Below are 9,006 nucleotides of genomic sequence, written 5' to 3'. Positions count from 1 at the left end.
GAACAATTTACCCATGAATTACTCCCTACCTAGAGGCAGTTGTTGTTAGCCACAATAGCTACCAATTCATCTCTCCTTTGGCTAAAACATCTGTATACACCAGCATCATCACTCAGCACATAGTGTGTCAGCCTGATCTGTCTCCATAAACTTCTCCTGATATTAACAGTGCAATATGTTTGTTTCCTTTAAGCCAAAGTCTTGCTGGGTAGCCCTGGCTGTGTGGTCTAGAACCGACTGTGCAGCCCAGACTAGCTTTGAACTTGCAACAATCCTATTACCTCCACTTCCCAGGAGCTAGGTTTGTAGGTCTGTGACACCTTGCCTGGCCAGAGTATTTCTAGTGTTACAGTCTGTATCCTTCTAAGAAAACATAATTTTAACATGCAGGTCTGATTGTCTGCTCATATTCACAGGTTCAGGAAATGCAGGAATGTCTATCCACCTTCGTCCATGTTGCTCCTGAATGCATGTTTCATGTGAGAATCTCATCAGCCCTTCCAATCCCTTCACAGCTGTATCTTAGCTAATTAGATGTGGCTGTAGTGAATGGATGCTATATGAGATGAGAACACATTGGCTTGATTTTTCAGTAAGATTTATTTATTTTTATTTTATGCGTATGGGAATTTTGCCTTCATGTATGTCTGTGCATCCCGTATGTGCGTGGGGCATCAGATCCCCTGGAACTGGAACTGGGACTGTATGCTTGTGAGCCACCATGTGGGCGCTGGGAACTGAAACCAGGTCCTCCAGAAGTTATCTCTCTAGTCCCACACTTTGGCGTTACAAAACCACTCTTTGAGAAATATTTGGAAAAGACTCACTTATGAGACACCTCCTAGAAGTTTCATGGCTCCATTCAAGCAGACGGTTGTCTCATTGTGTACTGAGCTGTCGATGGGAATCAGCAGCTGCCTTCGTCAGGGTTTCCATTACTGAGGAGAGGCTCCATGACACCACTTACAGTTTCAGAGGTTCTGTCCATCATTATCAAGTCAGGGAGCACAGCAGCCTGCAGGCAGACGTGGTGCTGGAGGAGCAGCTGAGAGTCCTACATCTTACAGGCAACAGGAAGTCAACTGAGACACTGGGTAGTATCCTTAGCGTAGGAAGTGTCTAAGCCTACCCCTACAGTGGCACAGTCCTCCAACAAGGCCACACCCACTCCAGCAAAGTCACACCTCCTAACTGTGTCACTCCCCATGAGATTATGGGGACTAATTGTACCCAAACTACCATATCAGCTGCTGTGCAAAGTTCAAGACAAGGACTGGGGAAAACCCCAAAGACACACATTACAGTGGTCGGAATAAGAATGCCCCGCATAGGCTCAGACGTTTGAACACTTGGTATCCAGTCGGTGGTGCTGTTTGGGGAGGCTTCAGCGTGCCTCGCTGGAGGAAGTACGTCACCGGATGGACTTTGAGGTGAAAAGCCTGGAGGCATTTCCGGTTTGCTCTCTGGCCAGTGCTTGCGGTGGAGGCTGTAGACTCCAGGTTCCTGCTGTTGCCACCACTCCAAGCCTTGCTTCTCTGTCATGATGGGCTCATCCCTCTAGAACCAGAAGCTCAAATAAACCCTCCCTTCTGTTGCTGCGTGGTCATGGTGCTGGTCACAGCAGCAACGTGACTGAGACACACACCAAGGAACAGGGCCTCTAGGCTGAGACCTGCAGAGAACGCCGTGTTCTGAGAACTGTCTAAATACCTCCATGTACACTTCAAACTCCATTTGCAATTCTGTTCACACGGCAAAAGACCCTGAGAGAGCCAAAGAGATAGAGAACCTCCCACTACTGAGGAGGCCCTTGCTTCCTGGGCAGCAAGGAATGTGGGTCATAAGAGATGGAGCATCTGGACTTTGCTTTCATTCCATAGCTTGTCCCTGCCACCCCTCAGTGGTGTTTCATCTTTGCTCTCTGCTTCGAAGCTGCTCAAAGGAGCCAGCAGAGTCACATCGTCTGTGACGTCAGCTGAAGCACAGCTGGATCCTGACAGGTCAGTCTTCACCACCTTAAGCAGAGGACTCACAGGTCAGTTGGCCTCCCTGCCAGTGAAACAAGGGACTCACTTAAAATTCAGAGCCAAGTGAGTCACTAACTTGAAACTCCTGAAGACAGAGGGTTTAGTCCCGGTAAGGAATTACAATTCTGAAGGACTAGGAGCACAGTGCTGTGGCAGAGTGCTGGCCTTCTATGCAAGAGCCCCGGGCTTGATCCTAGCACCTCAAATAAAATATTAAAAAAGGAACCAAAAGCATGGATATAACTAAAGATATCTTGAGAACAGCTTCAAATACAAAAGCGCATATCTCCACTCAAAAATACATGGACAATTAATCCATTCAGAGCTTTGTCTCCAACCTGCGGAAATTGCTAATGAAGGACAAGGAAAACCCACTGAAGGGCAGAGTACTAAAGATCACACCGGTCAAGAAGCACAGCTGACCCAACTCTAAAAGCAGATTTTAGATGTTGATTTTGCAACCCTAGGGTTCGAACCCAGAGTCTGGTGCACACTAGGCAAGGGTTCTCCCCGAGTCCTTGTTGCAGCCTATTGATCATGTACAAGTTTCTTTCTTCAGTTCCCCAGATTGTGTGGACAGTTACCATTCCTGAGGCCTGAACAGAGAATCGGCTCACAGTGCCCCACGAGTCTCTTGTTCCATAAGCAGCATGTGCAAACAGACTCGTCCTCTGCTCCCATAGACCGTGTTTCCACAGCATCAGCCAGTGCAGAATAAACCCAGGAGCTAAAGTCCTCTGGGAATATTTCATGCCCAAAAACTCATCAAAATGCCTTCCTTTAGTCCACGTGGCTCCCAGAAAGAATGGAACATGTGTTTGCTCATGTCAAGTCGTTCTAAGTGAAAAGGGCAATCGTTTTTATTTTATATGGACATGCTTAACTGTTCTCTTCCCATGTGTGTAAAAGGAAATGCACATACCTATGATTAAATAATGGTCAGAATGCTTTTCAAAGAAGCTATTTCAGAACAGTGTATATGGGTACATAAATATATATAATGCATATTTGACTTTTAATGCACACATACATATTTCAAGAGGTAGCTTTAAATCTAGAAATTACCTAATAGATCGCTCACCCAGCTTCTTTATTTTATAGAATAAAATAAAATAAAATACACCCACTAAGAACCTGAGTGGAGCTGCCTGGGGTCACATGGGCCTGCTGTTCAGACTGAAAAGACCATTAACCTTCCGGCTTCCTGATTGTGCCTCTGGTGTGCTCTTGATCAGGTTTACCTGTACAATAATGGTTGCAAGCGTGGGTGCAGAGAATCTGTCTCACTTTTACTCCCCGTTTCTTCAGCACAGGAATAGTTGGTATAAAGCAGATGTTTAATGTGTATTAAATGAATGACAACCATTGTTCTGAGCAGTTGTAAAAGATTCATGCTTCATTATGAATTCCCATCATTTAAGGGAAAACATCCTTTACCCATATTTTTGGAAATGTGGGTAACTTGCCCTGTGCTGGCTATGGGGTACACCCTCATACTGGGGGTGCTTCCAATAGCTGACTAGAGACTATTCAGATTCCCTCTGTGTGGGTGTCTCTTTCTCTCTTTGGTGCTGAGATTGAAGCAGGGTCCTCAGAACTGCTGAACTCATGTTCTATTCACTGAGCCACTCCCAGGCCTAAACGGAACTAACAATTATTCTATATCTGATGATAAGGGTTTCACGCTTTGCCTGTGGCGGCATGCCCTGTCCTACAAGGCACAGATGTGTTGGGCTTTGTGGATTTCCTGTTGCCCACATCATTGCCTGGTGTCTGGTACATTGAAGTCCACGGTAGCTTTTCCACAAGACAAGGGCGGTGCGTAATCTGTATAGAGAGTGGGGATCCCATTAATATCATAATCTAGAACAATAAACTCCTCCCAACAAAGACTGGTGTCACCTCAAAGGAATGAGAAGTGAAGCAGAGAATCTCAGCCACTGTCTGTGCTTTTGCCTATTTTGGGGGTCACTTGCATTCCTCGCCCCACCCTCCAGTTTCAAAGTCAACAGCCTAGCAGCTCCCTCCCATCTTGCTTTTCTCTCTCCTCTCTGCTTCTGTTATCAGATGTCCTATTCTGACACCAGCTCTGCTTTCTTCTGTTCCCCAAAGACCTCGTGGCTACCCGGGACACCTCTGGATGCTCTCTCCCTCTTCGGGTCTTCAGTGTAGTCAGTGGTGCAAGCCATGCACATCTCCTTTTGCTGATAAGGAGCTGGGGATTCCCAGAACCACCGTAGTTGTGATTCCAGTGTGTGAGACCTAACGCAAGGAGCCGTTAAGTTTTCTGTGTGAAACTGTGCCAGCTGGGGCTGGAAGGACGTTCGGTGCTCAAGAGCAGGTTCTGCTCTTCCAGAGTACTGGAGGTCAGTTCCCAGAACTCACATAAGATGGCTCACAGCTCCAGGGACATCGCATGCCTCAGGCCTCCCAGGCACCTATTCTCACATGCACATACTCTTTGGCCCCACAAATAAATGGATCTTTAAAAATAGGTCATATGCTGAGTTTGGTGCCACACACCTGTGATCCCAGTGTTCGGGAGGCAGAGGCAAGCAGATCTATGTCAGAATGGTTTTACATATGGAGTTCCAGGTCAGTCATGACTGCCTTGGGAGACCATTACTCACACAGAAGAAAAAAAATAGATCACATAAAAGAGACTTGTCACAAGACTAGAACTGGTGTCTCCCCAGCAATCCTGGATAATAAGGAAAAGCTCTGCCGATGCTTTGGAGTCCTCAGAGGGAAGATATTTCCAAAATTCTGCAGCTGTCAATCAAGGAGCGAGCAAAACGTAATAAAACATTGTTTAAAATCTTACCTTCATGTTTGTTGTTGTTGTCTGTTTGCTTTGGAAAATAACATAAGTGGGTTCCAGAGAATATGTCTAGAAGGCCCAAAAGCATCAGGAGGCTGGAAAAACCAAAGGTGCTCTCCGGGGGTAGACGGAAAATGTATCAGTCATGGTCCACAGAGAAAGAAAGGAACCAACAGGAGATGAGGAAAGACTGAGATGGCAGAAGATAAGTAGAGAGATGACTGAGAGACAGACGGATGATAGAGGATAGACACACAGGGTTAGGTAGCAGACCAATGACTGAGAGGTGGTAGACAGACAGATAGACAGGTCTAAGGCAAGGAAGTAGCTAATGTGATGGTGGCCACCCTCAGGCTGGTTGTCAAGAATGGAAACTTATGGCCAGTGAGAAATGATGGCACAAGTCAGAGTTGTTGTTCACAGATGCAATGTCCCCTGTCTCTTAGAGAAGCTTTTATTCTAAAAAAAAAAAAAATTAAGTCAACTTACTTTATTTAGAATCAGCTGACTAGAGACTTTACACCCTTCGTGTCTGAACACCTGAGGACTCTACATTAGCCAAGTTGATAAATCAAAGGAGCTATCATTTGAGAGAGAGAAAGAAAGGGAATGAGAAACTGCATATAGTGATATTCCCTTATAATGCCAGCATTGCAGAAACTGAAGCAGGAGGATTGTGAGTTTGAGGTCAGCCTGGATTACCTAGTAAGACTGTCTGAATCAAATAAAGGAATGAATTTAAAACAGGATCTAGAACTGCATGGGGGAATCCCATCATCACTAAATTACAGTTTATTGCTGTTTCAGTAATTTTACTACATTTATTTGTGTCTGTGTGTGCAAACATGTGCATATGTGCACACATGCATGCTACAGTATACATGTGAAGGTACAGTATACATGTGAAGGTCACAGGGGTCAGTCCCCCCTTTCCACTTTGTGGGTCTTTAGGAATTAGAATCAGGTTGTCAGGCTTGGTAGCAAGCACTCTTACCGGGCCGTCTCGCCAACAGGTTGTGTTTGAGGCTGGGTCTTATGGAGCCCAGGCCAACTTCCAACTCACTGCACAGCCGAAACTGACCTTGAACTCTTGCTCCTCTTGCCTCCACTTCTGAAGTGCTGGGGTTACAGGTGTGTCCCTGTCCATTGTGGTCTGAATACAAACTAAGCTGAAGTGACAATACGTGAAAATGCATTTGAACTTGGCTTTGGAAACATTTTCCATTGAAGGGTTCAGTGGGTGGATCAGCAGGCCAGAGAGGAGAAGGGGGAGTGACGGATGCTCCCTGCGTGGCCCCAGATGGGCCTTTAACGGAGCTAGGATAACAGAATGCCGCATATGGCCTTGGGGTCTTAGCGTCCACCTGTGGACAAATAACTGCAACTTGGCTTAATTAAAGGAAGGTGGGGAAAAGAATGCTGTCAGCCTTGATGCCGCTTAGGTAGGAATCTCTGGTACCCAGGCCAGGGGGATCTCTGCATCTTTGTCTCACAGTGGAGCCAGGTAAAATGAGCCACATGCAGTGGGTGGCAGGAGAAAGGGTGAAGTACAGTTTGAAGACACGCAGGCCAGGAAGGAAATAAGAACCATGACATTGCTATGCTAGGAGAGGCAGGAAGAGGATGTGGGGGCCATGGAAGTCAGCTAAGTCCTCTGCCACAGGCGGAAATCAGTAAGTAAGGTCTGGAGTTAATAAACCAGAAATAGATGGGGAAGCTTGTCATCTAGAGCTGAGGAACTAGCAACCAGAGGAAAACAATAACAAATGCTGGCAATGGCTCACCCCAGGGAAGCAAAATTTAAAGCCGGGCGGGAGGTTGAGGGGAGGCGGGAGGAGAAGGTCGGGATGGGGTTGGACAGGGTTGTACAGAATGATGTCTTTCTGTAATATTTAGTGTCTAATTAGTCAAATAAATTCATTCCAATAAAATTTTAAACAAATGTATTTTAAAAACTAAAAAGTACTAAACAAAGCCAGAGTCACACATGATGCTTAAAAGATGAAATGAGGCATATGAACACATGGAATGGTTATCTGATTAACAAAGGAGTCCATGGTGGTCACCTCACTATGTCCAGTGGAGCAGGTCAGTCCACAGGCAGTCGGGCATGACACAGCAGGTCTGGCCCTGGGAAGGACAGTAGCCAGCTTTCCAGGGACCCGGTGATAACAAAAACATTTGACCCCTTATCAGGGCCCAGTTGTGCCTTTCACCACCACCCTACAGTGGGAAAGATGTGTCAGGAACCCCGAATGAGGCGGATCATTTTACCAGGGACCCCGGCTCTATCTGAATATGGCCGCATGCTGCAGGTGATCAAGGCTCTTCCTGGACTGCTTCCAGTCTTCACTTCCTCCTCGCAATTTCCCGGCAGCCCTGCTCTAACATTAAACGAAATCTTTCCTCTTGGCAGAGGGTCTCCAAATAGCTGCACCAAAGAAACTCTTCTACATCCAAGTGATAACAAGAAATGGCCTCTTCTCCTCCTCATCTGTCCAGGCTTCCCGCATCATCCCTCCCCCACCCCCATCTTCTTTCTCCCTCATTTCTTCTGGATTGGGGTTTTGCCTGGTCACCCCTGGCCAGTCTGCTGCCCTCTTCTGCACTTACAATTTGCATGCATTCGTCCCTTGTGTGTATGAATGAACACGTCTAAAGCTGATGCTTTCCTTTGCCACATCTACAGAATGCTCAGATCCGTCTTTCTTCGGGCTTTTGTTTCTTCATAATCTTTCATGTAAAGAAGTCTTGAGGAAGAGGAATGAATGCCTCTCCCCCCTGCCCCGGCGGCTTTTTCATATTAACAGAACTCTTCAGAAGTTGGGCGCTTTCTCTTCCCTTGCCCCATCCGAGCAAGCTTTCAACAACAGTAAAGCAGCTGTGGGAAGAACTGAGGCAGGCTGAACACGATCACTCAAACACCGAAAGTCAGGCGACCTCGGGCAGCGGGGACCAGCACGCCCCACCAGGATGACTCACAGTGAGATGCTCTCTGCTTCACTGCCATGGCATCTCCACGCTGTCAGCCTCACAGAACTGGCCGTCTCCCTCGTGCTCTGGGGCCGTGACGCCACAAACCCCACACAAGGACAGAAAGAGTTCTGGATAAACTTGACTCTTCCCAGATTTCCTCCCCCTCCCCCAACTTAGCTCATAAATAATGCTCCCGTCATAAAGATTGCCCGTGAGATAGATGGTCCATTTCCTGGTGAGGATGGCAGCTTTCGCCATCAGCAGACAGATGGTTCCATGGTCTCATAGAAGAAGGAATTGAAGAATGGACGCTGAGAGGAACTGAAGGGCTTCCCTGGGGGCTGGGGAGAGAAAACAGCAGCACCGGCCAGCGAGAGATCCCACAGCTGTCTGGATAAGAGAGATGGCAAGAAGAGAAAAAGAAAACTCTCTGAGCTGGAGGTCAATAAAGCTGGCAGCTACGTTAAGGCACGTCTGTGCACGCCATTGCATGGTGAGAGAGCTTTCGGGGAGCGTGAGAATGCCCAGCATGCCAGGAAGCCTCTCAGGCAAGCAGGCACAGGATGTTGGCTAGTATGAGGAGAAGGGAACAAAGAGGAGGAGAAACACTTTCTAAGCTAGAACTCAGAATTTAAAGTTTTCCAGCCAATTTGCATGTAACTGCAAGGGGAGGGGGAGGGGGCGCTTCTGGAGTGTGTAAGCACATATCTTATTTAAGGGGTTAGTTAATGCATCCTGTTTTCTTGTCATGTACGCAGGTGCGTCATGTTTCTTTCCAAATTCTGGCTTTAAGCTGGTCATAGGTTGTAAAACAGGATTTGTTTCTCACCAAAGGTCTGGCCAAGGGAAGCACCTGCTGCCCACATCAAAAGGGTATTCTCGGGCCACTAACCAAGCCATTTGGAAAGGGGTTTTCTGATCGTCCACTTGGCTATTCAGGCCAGAGGATGTTGATATTCCACTATCCCCAAGGGGCCCCACTATGGGAGGCACCTGCTGCCTACATCAGGAAGGATGTTAATAACCATGGTCCACGCTGTTTGTACCAGAGGGAGCTGACGTAGATACTCATGTGCCCCAAGTGGTACTGGGAAACAGCTGCCTGCAAATGGCCCTTCTCGTGCTCTTCCCTGCTGCCTAGCATCCCCTGCTGCACTTCCACTCTGGAATAAAACTTCCTCC

General features: G+C 47.2%; 1 long non-coding RNA gene across 1 annotated transcript; it reads right to left on the bottom strand.

Moving 5' to 3' along the window:
* Positions 1–581: 581 nt before the first annotated feature.
* On the bottom strand, positions 582–8,409 carry LOC146890320 (uncharacterized). Its single transcript, XR_014999185.2, has 3 exons — positions 7,462–8,409; positions 4,852–5,307; positions 582–3,854 (listed from the first exon to the last, which is right to left on the bottom strand). It is a non-coding gene; the product is annotated as an uncharacterized LOC146890320 (long non-coding RNA).
* Positions 8,410–9,006: the final 597 nt, after the last annotated feature.

This window comes from Myodes glareolus, chromosome 22 (assembly GCF_982192425.1).
Source record: "Myodes glareolus chromosome 22, mMyoGla1.1, whole genome shotgun sequence".
NCBI lineage: Eukaryota > Metazoa > Chordata > Mammalia > Rodentia > Cricetidae > Myodes > Myodes glareolus.
The sequence above is the reverse complement of the archived record's forward strand: the minus strand, read 5'-3'. Positions and strand labels throughout refer to the sequence as shown.